The sequence below is a fragment of the Anser anser genome (assembly GCF_964211835.1).
Source record: "Anser anser genome assembly, chromosome: 10".
NCBI lineage: Eukaryota > Metazoa > Chordata > Aves > Anseriformes > Anatidae > Anser > Anser anser.
The window spans coordinates 10,599,282-10,617,548 of NC_139730.1; the positions used below are offsets into that span (position 1 = coordinate 10,599,282).

The following is an 18,267-nucleotide window of genomic DNA, read 5'->3' on the forward strand; positions in this document are numbered from 1 at the left end:
ATGGAAGTGTTTTAAAAACTGCTTTAAAAAAAAAAGTATAAAAAAGCATCAAATATACAGGAGAAAGGCAGAAAAACATTGCTCTTACAATTTCACATGTAACAGGTGCCCAAAAGTAATACAAAACAACATAAATTTAATTTCTACACAGGTGCTGTGCTGCATTCCCTCCGTCCTGCCCAGCCCACCCAGGGAAGGTGTCAGGATGCAGACATTTGTACTTCATGTTGCATGCATTCAACTTGACTTTCAAAAGCCCTGTAAAAATGCTGTTGCAGTATGCCCTACTTTCTGCATGCCAGTGATTTCCACATTAGATACTGCTCAAGTAATGCAGGCAAACAGTTTTGCTTAGGATGCAAGAACTGATCTGGGATCTTTCCTTCTCATGTGTCTCTTCAAGCTACAGAGGTGAACAGCCGCGAGTGCTTTTTATCGCAGCAGCTCTCTGACACAAGCCATCGTTAGGTACCATTGGCTGGACTGAAAGCTTGAACATGAACAACTTTCCAAGGGGGTTGGAACAGACTTTGTAAAGCAGTCAAACACATAAATAGACTGGAGACTCTAATAAGATTGTGTAGGTTGGATTCTTTGGGAATTCCCGCTAGGCAAATAACTGCACCTTCGTGTACTTAAGTAGTTTTCATCTTGTCTGAGAAATGAAAACTAGAAATTAGGAATAACAGTGCTCCTGATTCAAAAAAGGGAAACAGTGTCCAACCAATGGCCCTTGGAGTTGCATAGACTCTTCAAAGATAACTGAAGTAAAAAAGCAGGAGAAAATTACTGTTAGCAATGCAGGAAACGGAAGACCTCTCCAGGTTTAGATGTACAAAGAAAAGATCTGTTGAGCACAAAGGTGTAATTTTTACATTCGTTGCTCTTCAAAGTGAAACCACACTTGAAGATCAGATTTATTGCTTTGCACTCTAGAATTTTTCCAATAAGTAATTTTGAAGAATTGTCACCACATGCCACAGAAAAAAATCTTCTTGAATTACACGCTCTATTCTTTCTCTGACCTTATTGCTCCATTGCTCAGCCCTCGAATTTTCTTATCTGTGATTTTATTTATTTGTCAACTTGGAAATCATCAGGGTAACATTAAAAGAGCAAGAAACACGAATCAAAGAAAAAGGGCAATGTAACACCTGCAAAACCAAGCCAGGAACCAGCGTTTGCCTGCGTTATTTAAAAGGGCCCCAAAAAGCTGACTTTAAAATGACACAGGGGGGCTTCAGATTTACTCTCAGCCATTCTCAATCAGACTGGCTTAGTTTAAATACTCTCTCTCTGGTCAGTTTTTCTAATTTTAAGACCCCAAATCTCTCCTCAGTTGGAAAAAATCACACTGCTTTATTCTCCCTTGTGGTCCATCATCCAATTATTGCAAATCTGCACCAGAAAAAACAGAAAATGCTTTTGCTGACAATGCACAGAGCAGGAGGGAATCCAACCCTTTTTACCACAACGTTACTGGTTTTGCAGCACTGACAGCAGTAACGATTTGTTCTCAGTCAGTGAGATCAGCAGGAATGTCTGAAGAATACAGAGGGAGCGTATCTATTGAATAAGAGATGCCTTTTTACAGCCACTTCTCTGACCATAACCACACTCTAAATTAAATTTTGGAATATTTATTTTGTACTCTCCAGCTGCCAGCAGAAAGCAGCAAGTGTTTTCAATTCCACTGAGAGCTGTAAGGACCAGACCCAGAGCTGAATTTTACTGCAGTCTGGGGGTATTTAAACCCCAGGTATCAGAGCAGGGCACCCTCACGCTCTCAAGTCCTAGTCCAAGGGAAGAGATGAGATAAACACAGCATTGCCAGTTCTTGCTTTTCTTGTTTCTTTCTTTTGAAGTGATTGTGACTGACTGTTCATCAAAGCACTTAGAGGACAGGTGATCTGACCCAGCACAGACCTGAGCATCACCTGCTCCCACCGCAGCCATGCATCACTCAGCAGCACCGCACCCAAGGTGCTGAGTGCTCTGCTGGCACCCCCTGTGCAGCCTCGGACATGTGCCCTGTGTCCATCCCACTGCCTGCTTGTACAGATGAGCTCCCTTAAGCAGCCATGTCATGTGTAGCTGTGATTAGAGAAGTGCACACACGTGCAGGCAAATCCTGCTCAGACCCAACACAAAACCAAGTTCCATAAAGCCACGCTACAAGGTTTATTCTGCAGGGAGTTCACAGAGCCTGGAAAACACTTCTAGGCCAGCAACCTGTGGCCATTCCTACACTGAAAATGTCCATGTATGCACCACTGGAGCTTAAGTTACAAGCACTGCCCAAGTGAGAAACTGCCTTGTTACACGTTAACTTGCTGTCCTGAGTAGAAGAAAAACCCTGCTCTGCATCTCAGCTGGAAAATTTTGGTGAACTCCAGTTAATTCTTAATCCTGTTGAAATCTGTTCAAATACCTTGATTAATCATTTCAGCTTTTTTGTATGCTGCTGGTAGCGCTGAGAAGCACCATGCTGATTAAGTGCTGTGTCAAAAAATCAAGGCTTCAGCAAGGATTAGATGAAACTCAAATATTGGTGAGCAAAATGAGCTTTTTAAGTACAAGCTCATAACAAAAGCAAACCCAGCCAAAGCTCACACATATTGTAACAGCACAAACACATCTTTATTCACTCACACATTTTACTACTTCTTCCTTGAACTTTCCTGCTTGAAAAAGAAAGACCTAAGTACGTTTTCAGATTGGCAGACATGACTTATGCACATGACAGCCCTCCAGGCATGCACAAATCTGTCAGAAAGTGCATGAGAAGGCAGAGGTACAGCCAGTCATAGGTTCTTGGAGCTGAGACTGAGCTGGGCTGCTCACAAAAGAGCCGCTGATGCAAACTTCATGAGTAACTAGAGCAGATGTGAATGTGGCAGGAACCAAGTCCAGGCCACTTCAGTACCCTGACTACCAGCACAGGTCTTTTGAAAATCCTTCCCTGGCCAAACAGCCTTAGAGGCCAGCCTGTAACTTGGAGCCAGGGACCAACTCAGAGGGTCATGCTACAGACTTCTGACAGCTTTCGGAGCACAGCCTGCTCTCTTTGCAGCTCCACCTTCAAGCCATCCAAGGGCTCTGGCTGGCGCTAGAGCTCTTGGTCACAGTGACATCTAAATGCTTGAGTAGTTTCTAACTAACTAATTCTCAAGCTTCTGAAAACCAAACCTTTTTGGCTTCATCTGTGCTTACTGCAACAACAACTGCAGCTCAGTTCCTCTAGATCTGGGGAGAGAGAGATGCCTGTAATAGCAGGCTGCAGGTCAGCAACTACTAGTTAGCTTTAATTGCAGACAGCAGCTCAGCTACTGCAGCATCACATTTTACACCCTCTGCTTAGAGAGAGCAGATAATCAACTCCAGCCTACTTTACATGCTTACACACAGGAATTGCAGCCATTTCACATTCTCTGACCTGCTGGCTAGCACTTGTTTACCCCCAGATTTTTCTTATTTAAACACTGTATTTTAAGTCTGTCAAACCAGACCAGGCCCTGCACAAGGTGAGATCTGTCCCAAGACAGCAGCAGCAGCCATAAGCACAATACCTGTCGATGGGGAGGTCGTTCTGCTGAGTGCCACACGCAGCTCAGCGCTGCCTACAAACTGTCTGCATGTTGTAGCAGCTAAATTGAAAACACTGCAATTGCTCATAGAAATATTTCATGTTTCCAATGTCCAGAGATAAGAGCATGTTTGGTAAACAAAAACAACTGAAATAAGCTTAAAAATACAGACCCAAACAACTGTGACTGATCTGATTAAAGTACAACGAACTCGACATTGACCTTATATAACCCGGTAAAGTACTTCTCACCATGAGTCATTCACATTTTACCAGAACAGAATCTACAGGAACGCTCTGGTCATGGTTGCTGGTGTTTTGCTTTGTTTTTTCTTTTCTTCCTACATCTAGAAAAACCTTAAATGAGTTTGCCCAGTGAATAAATGTACTAAGGAATAAAGGGTAGAAATAAAGCCAGCTTGATCCACACACTCCCTATGGTGATAAACTGCCTGGTTGGAGCGTGGGACACATCAAAGCAGCCTGCATTCCACAGGTCTCATATCTTGGCTTTCTCCAAAATGCCTCTCCTACCATTACCAATTGGAGAGGAGAGCAAACCTAAAAGGGCAGAGTCAGCCCTCCAAAATCCCTTTGGCCATTAACTCCCATACAGTACTCCTGCTCTGGTGGGGCAAACACATTCCTTCTTCAGGGTGATTTCCTTAAGTCACTTTTTTATGAAGTTTTTGTGGGATGTTTTAAAGCAGAGCCCTGGGCAGCCCGAGGTAACCCTTGTCAGAGCCAGCACCACTTACTGGGCTGTCACGGGGAGCTGCAGGGACACTTGCTGAAATCCTCCTCTATGACCCACAACTGCTCCAGCACTTCTCACCTACTGCAGATGGGGCTGCACAGGTGACAGGCGTGACTTTTCGTCTGGGCATGTCATCGCCACATGCAGCCCTGGCCTCCTGCTAGCATCCCTCCCCGAAGGGCAGCTGGAAGTCCTTCTGCTCCTGCTGCTTTTCTCGCCTTATCCAGGTTAGAGATTGAGGGAGAAGATGCGACAGCTTGTGTTTCTGCAACTGACTTGAACAAAGAAGTGACAGAAACTTCTGCTGAATGGATTGCAGATGGAAACTGCTGCTGCACAGCTGACATCTAGGTTTAGAAAGCAGACAATGAGAAGTGAATTCCCATCAGCAGTTTAATACCAAGTAACTGCCTGTTCAAATAAAGACTTCAACCTTAAAGCTCTGACTCATTATAATGTATAACACAGATAACTACGATGATAAGATACAAGACTCCATCACTGGTCTTAATGGACTACTGCCAGAAAAATTCATCATTTTAGATCAATATTTTAACACATCATAAAAATATATTTTATTTAGTTTTAAAATATATACTTAAGCTTTGTACATACACTAGGTGTGTGATATAAATCAGCATGACTTGACTCACTGAAGCAAGATTTGACAGTCTTGATCATAAAAACATGCTCGGAGCATTAGGACTGTTAACATAATCTGAATTTTGATTACTCGAAGAAATAAAAAAGGATTAATTTTACAAAGGAAAAGGTATCCTTTTTCTCAACCTGCTGTGCTAAGCAAAGATTTATCACCCCAGAGAATGAAAGTTCAAGTAAACTCACAGATTTAGACCATATCTCGAACTTTAACTGATTTGGGATCCATTAGTGGCAAAAATTGGAAGTCTACGTGATAATATCCTTTCTCAAAAACTTTAGCCAAGAACTCTTAGATGCTGAAAGACAGAAAGCAGCCCACTGGATATCAGCTGACACGACTGAGCCCAGGACGTTTTGTAAGTCTTCATCACTTTCTGAAATATATAGATATTAATCCAATTCATGATCATTTACCTACTTCTTTCTCACTGGAAATCTACCTAAGTAGAGAATTTAAGCCTTAGCTTCCTATTTTCCATGCACACTCTGCTAAACACTTAACATCACTGCTCTAATGCTCCTCGCAGACCTTGACAGCATTGTTTTGTTACAACAGTTGGCATCAGTGCAAGTTATATACAATGCTAGCTGAGCAAATCTTCCTAATTGTTTACAGCATAAAATGAGTTTCATAGTCCATGGGTTGGATTCCAACGTAATTGAAAATTCAGAGTAATTCCACCAAACACAAGGAGAATATGTTGGATTTACTTCAGTGTAAAGGAAGTGAGAGTCTGGCCCCATAGAGTTTGCTGTTTGGAGGCCACAACGGTTAGAATGAAGAATAGGAGGGAACAAAGCATCCAAGGTTATCTGCCTTTGCTCAACAGATTCAAGGACAGAGGTAAGCCAGGCTCTTAAAGACCCGGAGCTGTACGTAGTCAGCTTATTCTTTGCTGAAATACAGAGACAGAGTTCTGAAAGGCAACTACAATCTACCAAAACCGCTGTTCAACCTAAATGAAACCTGTTAATTCCAGCCCTTGATGTTTTTTCCTATTTTTGTTTCATAAAAGATGTAGACAAATGTCACAGAGTCACTAATTTACATAATGTAGCATTCTGACTCAGTGCAATTTGCTTTGATAAAATCTAGCATTTACATTAATCTAAATCTGGTTCCCACTGATGCATCTCTGTCAATAAAACAATACAGATTTATATCTGTATTTCAGGGTCTGAAGATCACCTGAGGTTCTGGTCTGATGCCTTTTTTTTTTTTTTAATCTATTTTCAGTTTTATATTAATTCCTGAAAGAATTGTTTATGATGCTGCCATTTAATGATACAATAGCCAACGTAAGTGATGAGATAACACACCCTCTGTTCTCTTAATCCGCTTCTGAAGTTTTAGTAAGAGTTGTGAATCAGTTTTACATAAATTAGCTCTTGGGAGCCAAACTCTGGCCCCTGATTCACATGATTAGGAACAGAGAATTTGGAGAGCTTGCAGTTTTGTGAGAAGCTTTATTGAGCGTAGAGAGTTGCCAAACTCTCCAGCTAGCCTGCTGACCGTATCAGCCATGACACCCACACTCAGTCCTGAGCTCCTGATGACACCTTCACCGCTCCTAAAATCCACCTCTGTTCCAACCAACAGTCTGGAGGTGAGCTTGAGGTTCTCCCAAGTCCCAAGAAAAAGTTAAGAAGGAGATAGTTACAGGAAGCTGGGACTCGTATATCAGGACAAAGCACTAAATATTGTGACTACTCTAACATCACCAGGGCATCGAGCCACTGGAGCTCCTTGAGACTTCACCTTCTCCAGAGATCTGAATCAAGGTTTAATTGTGAACACCCTGACAGAGGCCCCTGAAAGAATAACACATGCCTACTTAAAGTCAGTACGACCAACTGCCTGTCAGTTCTGGAAAGTACTGTGATTTTGGCTGTTGGTCTTGTTGCAAAAGAAGCCTCAACATTTTTGGTGAAACAGCCCCACCCGGGAGAGGCAAGGCTGAGGGGAACACTTCTGATGTTTGGCTGTGCCCTGCTTCTCTGCGGTCTACAAATGCCAGCCATGATTATATATGTTTGTTTGTTTGTTTGTTTGCATTCTGGATCTAATTCGCCACTGCCTTTCTTCAGTGTTAGCCCAAATGCAGTAAGTAAGGCTAAATTAGAACAAAACTTGAGTAATACTGTCATGAAATCAGCCTTGCTGCCTTCTGGCACACTTTAGACACAACTGAGAACTCTTGTTTTGTGCCTTTTATAAAATCTCCCTTTACTCGTTATAAGAAATTACTATTGCCACGCTGCAAGCATGACACTATCAGAAGTGAATCATTCCATTACTTTGGGGAAAAATTAATGATGCTGTCCAAAAGGGACTTTTATTCTTGTTTGCAATGTGGTAAGGCCTGGGTGGCCTCTGGCCCAGACCAGTGGCCCACTGTGGTAAACTTCGTACAGTTACAAACAAAAAAGCAGCCAGTAATCTCTACCATTGTTAAAGGTCAGAACTTTAACACAGAACATGGCAACAACTCTGGGGACTGCTTCAGCTTTTGCAGGATATTTAAATCAGAACTTAAACGTCGTTATCGCTTAGCAGGCCTACAGCACTATTACACAGATCTCAAACCTGCACAGAGGCCAGAAACCATCAGTGTTTCCATTTTTACATGCAGAGGACAGGAGACACTGAGAAAGAGCCTCAGCCCACCCCAGGCCCGGGCCTGCTGCCCCCCTCTGCGTGGCCTCAGGTCGCCCTGCATCCTTGCCAACAGGCAGAACGAGGCACCGCTGACACTGGCACCACCAGACAATACCTGGTATCAGGAAAACACCCACTGACTTCCAAAATCCAAAATGATAGTTTCTGATACTTCAAACACCATTTGGGTTATGACTCGGTAGCCCCAGTATTCCTGTAGGTTTTTAAGGCAACTAGATACAACGCTAGCAAGGAGGCCATGCAAATCTCATGTTAATGTACTTAAGATTCCTCACCCTTAATGTACCACATATAAAAAGGGACTGAATAAAGCACAGTCAAGGAAGAAAAAGAAAGAAATCTATTCATGAATCTACAACACTTTTTCTACCCAAAGAGAACGATGTTGAATGGAAACCAGATCTTACACCAAAAGCTATTCAAATACAGCAGGTTGTATTTGCTGTAGCATCTATCCAATCCAGAGATCTTTTATAGATCTGCATGATATGCACAAGTACATTAGACTTGATGTCATCTTTTTTTTTTTTTTTTTTTTTTGCATTAGAATATGAAAAATGTGAATTGTGTGCTCCATAACAACCCCGGAGATGAGAATACCCTGGTCTGTGCCCCATGGTCATCATTTGCCTCATCATCAAATGCCTTTATGACCAACTAGCACTGAGTTCAAAATGCCCTAAACATTCACCATCTTACAATCTGAGATGGCTCGCTGGGGTCTTCACTCAGGCTCCCCGCTTTCTGACTGAAAGTTCTTCAGGAAGTTCTCCATAAAGACCACATACGCACAAACCTTTGCCTGGAGGCTGTGAGCTTGCCCTGCATTGGATCCCTGGAATGCTCACCCAACTATAGCCAAATATTTCAGTGTGGTGAGGCCATGCTGTAAAGCATTTGTACTTATATCCTGGCGCTAAAGAGAAAAACAGCGGCTTAAATGACCTGGCTTGTACTTTAGAAGAAATTTTTAAACCCTGTAATAATGGTTTGCTATACATAGGTTGCAGAAATGGATGCCTTTATCAAGGCAAAAAAAGTAGTAAGAACATTTTCAGCTGTTCAAAGCCTAACATGGTTTTTAAGCATATATCTTTTTGGAGAGTTCAGCTTAAGAATGTGCAACATGCAGAAAGTGAATTGCTTCAGATGAGAAAATAGGATATCTACAAGGTATTAGCACCTAGCTCTATGTTTAATTTGTTTTTAACAAAATTCAACTGTCAGATTGAATAGCCAGCACTCCAGAGAGAACATGTCCTCCAAAGTCAGATATCCTTGGTATTTTGGGGTTACCTCTCTGGGAAGCTACCTTGCGGCAGCTGAGCAGCATGTGTGGGTGGATGTCAGACCTCTGGAGCTGCCCCCAGCAGCTATCCCCTTGTACCCCAACAACTCAAAGACTGCTCTCTTTTAGCTTCTGCAGCCAGGACCAGCCACGCTCAATCTCACAAAATGTTTTAAAGGCAGCCCCGTAAAAACGTGCGTCTAGAAATTCCCAGAGGCTCAGAGGCCTACTTCCTTGCCTCTTTACCCCTCACCTGACACAAGTCTGGCTGCTCCCCTGGCAGGGAAAGCTGTAACCAAGCTCTGGGGACAAGCTAGTCCCTTACACACTGCTGTCTATGTAAGTGGCATGGATATTACAGTTTCAGTGTGCTACCCTCTCACATCTATTGGCAGAAATAACCTCTACACAAATGTAAGAACTAGAGACTGAAAAGAAAACGGTCTTCAAGTCTTGTGGTCTTAAAGAAATTTCTTAAAGAAATTGGTCTTAAAGTCAAGACAAACGATCAGCCAAGACAAAACCAAAGCATTAAATATGTTGGGGTTTGCAAACAAATAAATCCAGCATTGGCTTTCCCAACATCTTTGTCTAACTCAAAAAGATCTCATTCACCTACTGCTGCCTCAGGTGTATTCATGTTGCAGGCCAGCTGCAACATTAATATTTTCCGTCCCCACAGTTGTGCAGACGCTTTCATACAAATACTACATTCTTTAGACCCAGAGGGAAATTCTTGCTGCCTGCACTTTCGCAGTTGAGCTGCACAGCACTCTGGGAGACTTAAATATGGCACAGTAGTTCTATTGTTTAATAACATTAAAACTGCTTGTTCTCTTGTGATTCTGCAGAAGCCAAAAGATCCTGGAGTGTAGCAGTAAGCGCTAATCTGTTCTATACCTATCAGCCAGTTTTCTTCTTCCTAGTGGCTCCCACTTGTTGGTTTTATTTTAGAGATGACTACAGACACATCGGGATACAATAGATCTCCACCACTGTCACTGTGAGGTTTATGTTTCTCTTTACACATATGAATTTCATTGGCATTTTTCATTGAACCATCTGGATTTAAACAGACTCAGCTGACTAAGAGGAAATTCCAGTTTATCAGGAAGATTTCCAATTGCTGTTTCTTTATGTCAAACAAACCTTTCATGCCTTTATCTACCAACACTGTAATTGCCACAAACAGACCAAGTAAAGCAAGAAAGTACAGTACAAAAATAGCATAAACCTGTCAGTGGATCTGCTAGACTTTCAAGAAGATCTCTGTTTTGTCCTAAGCCTCCACTTGTTGAGGAACAAACTTGCTTTTTGTTGTCATTAACAACCCACCGTTCACACTGACATGGTGGAAGCCATGCAGCCCCAACAAATTTAAAGTCAGAGCAAAACCACATCACACAAAGAGCACAGGTAAAATCACACATGCAACAGGCTGACAGCACATCCTGCCTTCTGGGAATCTGGGCGTACTCAGTTACACAACTTAAATTTCCTCATTGAAAGGCATACCTGAAATTTGAAATTGTGGGAAAGGACAGTTCAGGCTCTACTGACCATAATTTTTTCTATTTGCTGCCACCCATTATCATAAAAGAATACATCTCCCAAGCAGTGTCAAACAGCCTGCAACAAACTTCTGTCAGATCACAGGTAGCAGGTTGAGATTACCCCTCCTGACTGGCTGAGATCCGCACGCAAGCCTGTGTAACTGCTAGCTTATCTCCCAGATCTCCAGTGCTGGCCTACATGGGCACTCTGGAAGCACGGGTGTCTGTGGATCTGCTGGACACCAGGGGCACGTGTTTGCATGGCCCCCAAGGTGAGCTCTACCCACCTCCAGCAAGCACCAAGGCACTTGTGCTCTGTTTAGCATCCTGCCTGGGACTGCTCTCAGCGACAGCAGACACAGGCTCTAGATTTCACAGTCAGAGTAATGACAAAGTCAGTGGGGCAGATACCAGTATAATGAAGAGAAATGTCCAATAATGATAGTAAACATTTCTGTATTTTTGCTTATTGAATCAAGGATTGCCAAGCTGAATGCAACTGTCTATTAATAATTGAGAAAACTACAAGAGATGTTCTTGGCACTGAAACCTTTTCTAAATAGAAAACGTTCTGTCCAATATAGGACAGAAAACTTGAGACTGCAGGCATGTTCAAGGTATCTTTTAAATGTAACACTAGGAAATTCACAGTAGTGTGTCCTTTTTTCACTCTTCAGCATTAATTTTGCTTGTTCACACCAATGACTACTCCAACAGGTTAACTCCAGGTTTTATACGGAAGAAAACAGAAAAATGTATTTATGACTGCTGGGGATCCTTTCTTTCTTTTGACCACTAGGAACTTTACCAGCTGAGGGGACGAGTGACTGCTTTCCTCTAATACAGATGCCTCTTCATTTCTGAGGACCTACCGGGTAGCCTGAAACCTGACACGGGCCTTGTACTTGTGCCTGGTTCAGTAACACACAGTGCTTCTGCCAGCCCACAGGGCTCGTTGGGTATTACAGGCTCAGTAGATGGGATCACTTTTTTTTTTTTAATTAAGTACAGTAGAACCTTTTTACAGTTATGCCAATCTAAACTTTGCATGTCTTTACTGAAGTGTTTTTTTCATTATAATCAGAATTACAATTAGGCAAAATTGGATGCAGCAAAAACACTTTTCATTCTGGTTCTGCTGTAAACAGAATTTCACTATCTAGATTTGTGGTAGGTACACTCCAGCACTCCATTTTATTTAACTAAAAACAATGTTTAAAAAATTTAACTGTATTACTACTTTTGCTACAAAGCAATCTCCACACGTTCTGCCTACGAGTAACTTTTCCTTTCCAAATGAACTGTTGGATATACCAAAGGTGACACTGCTGGTATAAAATGAGTTAGTATGGAGCATGCTTTTCCCTCTAGAAATGCCTAAGCGACCAATATGTTACCACCTCCCTGTGAAGTTTCACAGGACCAAAGCTGTGGCAACAGAGCAGAGCAGCCTCCCATGGGGCAGCTCCCTTTTAATCAATGACCCTTAAAGCTGCCCCTGTAGTCGATGACTGACAAACAAATTCAGCTAGGTGTCAGATATCCAACAAGGTAAAGTCCTGCTCACAGTGGAGTTTGTTGACTACACTACTGTTGGAAATACTCACTCTGGGTATAATATTTGTATTTCTCAAAGTACAAGAGCTGTAATTGTACAAATAATAATATATAGATGTTGAATAGCCTTACATAAATTGTTTCTTCTGTTTAACCTTGAGATTTCTAGGGAAGAGGGACAGCATTTGGAGATACCCACATCAGATCCTTTCGTGTGTTACAGGACGGCAGTGAAGCTTTCAGAGAGCATTGCTGCAACGCCAGATTTTCAAGGAAAGGTCTGCAACACGCAGGAAGAAGAGCACAGGCCAAGACAGAAGGTGAAAAAACACTGAATAATCTATAACGTAAACACATGCATTGACTGCACAGGTAGCTGGCAAACTAAACAGATGCACAGCTAACTGCACTGTAAAATCACTACCACTTAAGAGCAGAGAGCTAGAGGTGGATAAGAGGCACAGCTGGTCAAGCAGATATGGGCCCTTCACGTGCCATTTGGACAGCCAATTTAAAATGCCCTAGGATGTAGCTAGGAGGTCTGGAATCTTTCAGAGTTTTTTTCCCCTCAGGTTACAGGTCCTCGTGCCCTGGAGCAGGCCCTTGCAGCAGCTGCGGAAGAGCTGGGCTCCTCTGCCACGTGCCACTGAGCTCCATGCAGCATCACGTAGCAGCATCCTCATTTCATTTGTTTAACAACAATGAATTAGGAGAAGGAGCCCTCTGAAAGAAAGAAGCTCCACGTGGTCCTAATTTACCAGAATGGTGTCAACTTGTACAAAAAAAGGTGATGAGTTGTAAGGAAAACTGGCAGCCGTCCAAAGACAATCTCCCTTCAGATACAAATTCTGGCATCTGACAAGATGGAAGCTCGTTTAATCTATTCTGCAACTGTCCAAATATGTTTCCACCCTGGTCATTCTTTCTTTCTCACTCTGGTAATTTTTCTAAGAAAGTATGCTTGGGCCTAGGCGTTCTGTTGCGAGTGAGAGCGCTTCATGCCAAAGAACAAACAAGAGAAAAGAGACATTAAAGTCCTGTCTGGCGACACCATTAACAAGTTCACAGTCACCATTTCCTTCTTCCTCCCCTGCACCAAGTGTTTCTTCCCAGACAGTGATCCAGACTGCTGATAGCTCTGGCAGGGAGCTTTTACCAGAAATTTTAGCAGGAAATGTTAATTTGCAAGCCTCGGTGTCCTCCCTCAGGGAAGAGGGACGTTACATCTGCAGAGCCCAACTGCGGGGACGCAGAGCTCCTCTGACCTGCCTGCGACGTGCGAGAGAGAAACTTCAGCGTGGCTCTAGCAAAGCTGAGTAAAAAACCAACTGCACTCATTTGTTTTCTTTTTCCTTTTTCCCCCAAGCAATGAAATACTAGAAGAATGTCCAATGCACACAGAAAAATTCTATTAATGAAATATCCAATTTAATGTAGTTTCATAGCTTAACTCTGAACTCAGACTGATTTCCAGGACCCAAAGCCTAGCTGGGAACTTGCAGGCTTGGAATTTTAAAAAACAACTATTTTGCTTTGTGTAAAAACTCTACATCTCTATAAATCCGTGTAATGGTAAAAAGAACTTGTGTGAAACAGTAAATATAACACAAACTACTAACAAATTAGATATTAGGGATAAATAGTTTTCTGGACTAAAGTGTAACATCTTAAGTGAGAGAAAGGAAAAGACAGACTCACTTTATGAACAGTTCCAGTAAGGCTACAGTAAAACTACAGGTTGCTTGCAAAATTAAAAAATAAACCTATAAACTCATTGAAAAACGATGCAGATAGGACTCTTGAAAAGTTTTATTACTTAGATCACCTGATTTCTTTTTCTTCCTCTATGAACTTTGAGCATAAGTCTGTAATTATTATAAGTGCAGGAGAGAATAGTGTTTTCGATTAGGAAAGCTTTTATCAACCATGAGAAGTTTCATTTGATTTGTTTTATGTGTTTGTATGTTCCTCTGAGCCAGGACAAATGTTCTTACCACATTCATATTTGTGTGGTTAGCAGATTTTTCTGCATCTCTTTTGTCCTTATCCTCCAAAGACAAAACAAATGTTGTACTGCTGAACGTTGAACTTTGAAATTTTTGTGCTGCATTGCGACAGTAATATATTTTGACTAACTATATGAGCCGCTAACATGTACAGTCTAGGCAGCTGCCATGGAACACCAAAGGTCTACTATTTTTCTTCACTGCTAACTTTCAACCAATGTGGTACTCTGGATGACTTCAGAATATAGTATGAGTTGCATAATTTAATCCAGTTATATTTCTAATACAATTTTGCTAAGAACATTGAAGTGTATTTCAACAAAACAAACCTTCCATAGAACAGCAGGAAAATATTAGAGGTGGCATCAAACCACTGACCCATTAGATATAAATTACTCACAGCATGTTCCCCACAAAACAGAGTAACAAAATTTGCAGCCCGTAATATGAGGCTGTACCCAGAAATACTTTCCAGATGAAACAAGCAAGATTTGCAGTGGTTTTGTGACACAATCAGCAACTTCCTGCTATTGGAAGAGAGATTATCTAGTGCATTTGGTGCTCTGATTCTGCCTCCTTGTACACCTCCTTTTCCTAGCTGAGTGAGCCATAAAACCTGACGAGGATGCTCATACAAACATAAGCCCCATCACTGCTCTGGGTGTCCTTTCCTCTCTGTGCAGCTAGCTCTGAATGCTGAACTTCTGAATTACTTTAGTTAAGTAAATCTAGCAAATACAATGACTACCAAGCATGTGTGATATTTTAGCCCCATGGCTCTTCCTTATTCTACAAAGATATAGCCCTGTCGGTGTTACCCATGTACTCTTAAGAAGTAACATGTGGCTAGCTTATAAGTTTATAGTGTTTAAACTACCTATGACTGATTTCTATTTATTTATTCATTTACAAGAGAGGCACATCTATGCTAGGAATAATATTTTTCTGATATGGGTGACTCTGGTCATATCCCATGTATTACATTTCTACTTCAGACAGAGTTTTAGGGCAGAATTTCATAGTGTTTACAACAACTTAATAGCTTGTTTTGCTTTAAAATTCAGATTTATACTTTTAGCTTTTTTTTTTTAATTTGCATGGCATTTATTCAAGGTAAAGTTTCTTATGCAAGAAGCAGCATTTCACATAGTCTGCAGCAAGAAACACCTTCTGATAAGTACAGACCTATTTTTGCAGTACAAGATAGTATATTTTCTTCCTGAAATGTTCCATTATTTGCAGTATTTCCATCGTGCAAGTTTACTTTTATTTTCTTTTTAATTCAGTTATTAGTGCAGTGCCTATCAGTTGTTTTCTTGATACAACTCTCCCAGTCTTATCTGGAACTCTCCCAGTTTCATCTGTTTGGAAAAACTGTGTCCCTTTGACTGCAAGCCACTGGCAATGGTGAGCATTTGTTTCATTCTCTGTTCTGTCGTCTAAGACAAGACTGAACAACTGGAGCCTCCAGCTGATTCTATCAGCACTCCAGGAGTCAGAGGCAAACATCTGGAATTTATTTGTTAGAAATAAAATAAATGACATCTTTTCAGGAGTTTTAGCTTGCACCTGTACTTATAAATCTCCTCCACAAGGACAAGTTATGAATAAATTCAATCAGGAGCAGGAGGCAGAGGGCTCTTTTGGCTCAGCCCCAGCGGAGGGCCCCAGGAAGGACAGCACCGAGGTGCCCTGCAGGCAGTTTGCTCAGAGCTGCTCTCTCCCACCCAACAATGAGCAATGTGCTGCATTAGGCCTCCTGGGGCCCGCTGGGTTTCAGTGCACGCATCCTGCCTGCTCTGTTCGACTGGGTCAGGGGGTCCCTGATCTCCTGGTCCCCTCTCCCCAGTGGAGTGCTCCATCCATGCTAGGAGTTAATTCCAGCTTTGCTGTGGGAGAAACGTAGCCCCGAAGGTCATTTTTGTTGCCTGTAATGCCAAGAGTGGTTCCAACTTCAGCAGAAGCTGCAAAAGGGAATGGAAATGAGGAACTAAGGGAGGAATTTAGGAGGACAGTACTGCAAAAACAGAGTAGTAATGGGGGAGCAGAGGTCAAAAGAATCAAACACCACTGCTGTTATCTGATGGGAGGGCACAAAGGTACAGGATGAACCTCTGAAAATATGCAGAGGAGGGAACAGGGAATACACAGAGAGGAAAAAGGGCAGCAGAGAAACAAAGAGAGAGAAGCCCCTGCCAATTGTTTGGATGAAGGTTACCTTTGCCTAGGCACTGCACTCATTGTCTGCAGCCGTCTCCTTTCCTGCTGCTTTCCTGAGCCTCCCTGAGCACAGACAGTGCTCGTTCCAAATCGGAAGGTGACTGATGTGGTCCTGTGCTATGGGCAGGTCCACACGAGGGACTAGATCAACTTCTCTATTTTTGCTTGTACAGAGTACAAGGTCTTCATTGCAGGGGCTTAACAGCCTGAAGTGAAAGCTGACTGCACCTCATCCAGCTTGACCTGGCAGACTGTCTTGGAGAAAATTCACATTTAGGGATTGGTAAGATCTCAGCAATACAACCCCATTGCAAATAGAACCAAACACCTGGGCATGCAAAGCAAATTCACACAAGTTTACCCATGGCTGGGTACCGCAGCCAGTTCATTTCTCCATACAGTGAATATGGGGCCCCACTAGTGAAGCAAGATGCTGCAAGAACAGGCACTCGGTATTGTGCAGGAACTAGCTATATTCCTTTCTGACCATAAGGGCAGGCAGAAGGAAACATCATTTTTGTTTCTGCAGAGACCCAAACATGAAGAAGTCAGAAAAGACCAAGAGAACACAGCATTGCTGTGAGGTGACAGCCCACACACTCCGCAGTCAGTACTTCGATTACATGGACTGAAAACATCAGAGAGACACTTCAGCAAAACTGAATCTAGTCATGAAAGCCATTAAACAAACAAACAAAGACAAACTCAACCACCCCAGTGATGGGCTGGTTCCTACAGATGACTCTAGCATACCCCGTTGGTCTGTTAGTCATCAGATGTTCCCTGACTTTTCCACTGCTCTGTAGGGCAACTCCAAATGTTTTTTTTTGTTTGCTTTGGTTTGTTTTCTTAAATAAAGGACATTAGAAGATTCCTTACAAGAACTGCTTTCATGAAGTGATCAACTGCTCTTAACCAAGTACACAAGACGTTTGGGGAAAAGAAAAATAGTATCTGGAGGTGGGGTAATGCTAAGCCAGGGGAAACCATTTGCAGCACGGCAGACCTACAGAAGAGCTCGAGAAGCACAAGAGTCAAGCACCATAAGGCACACAGCGTGCCCCATTTTTGCAAAGGTTCTTTCTTTTTTTCCAATAGATACATCCTCTTGCAGTGCATGACAGGAGGCTAACATGGTGATGCTGTCAGTATTATCGAGTAAAGCTGCCCAAAGCTCCGTCTGCAAGAACTGTTGAACTAAGGTCTGCATTGCTCATCACTGGTTCTTGTCCAAGGGGAAGTTAATAACCCTGTGCCACCGGCCAAAAACCAGGCAAACCAAAAATGTAAGGGGATCAGACCCCTGGCAGAGCTTCAGTATTCCTGATCTCAGCAATCAGACTCCGCTGCACTAGCTAGCAGGGGAACCGGCGATGCATGCCTTGCTGACAGTTCCTCAGCATTACGGCACAAGCAGCTTCAGAGTCAACAGTTTGCAGAATGTTTTGCACCACCTGGATGGAGGTGGTTTCACACATACATCATACAACACCAAATTATAAACCTCCTCAGTTATAAACCTGGCTGCTCCGGGAAGGAATCTATTAAAACAATTCTTACAACTCAATTAAAACAAAAGCATATTCACGACAGAATAAAGTTAAAAAGAATAATAAATCTAAAAGCCATTGAAAAAGAAAATTACTGTAACAAACATGGGGTTTTATCACTGCTCATCATTTAAATTGTCAGCTTTATCCTCATGGCAAGCAGGCAGCTCTTGTTCACAACTGAACACCTACTTTATTTATTTAGCTATGCTGCATTTAACCTTACATCCTGTCTGCTGGGTGCATCCGGCTCCACAGATCTCCATGCAGCGAAGCCTTAGCATAAGGTGGGGGAGCTACTTTCCACAAGCCAAAAAACAGGAAATTTGATGACATTGTTCAGTGAGCAGACGTCAGCAGAGAGTGATACAAAAGAGTAAACAACTTCCTAGCAGCAGCAGACAAAT

The 18,267-nt window shown here is 42.3% G+C and overlaps 1 protein-coding gene across 5 annotated transcripts in view; it reads right to left on the reverse strand.

Moving 5' to 3' along the window:
- Window positions 1-18,267, reverse strand: part of PDE8A (phosphodiesterase 8A) — a 148,122-nt gene that overhangs the window by 38,760 nt on the left and 91,095 nt on the right. The gene's annotated exons all lie outside the window — the stretch shown is intronic.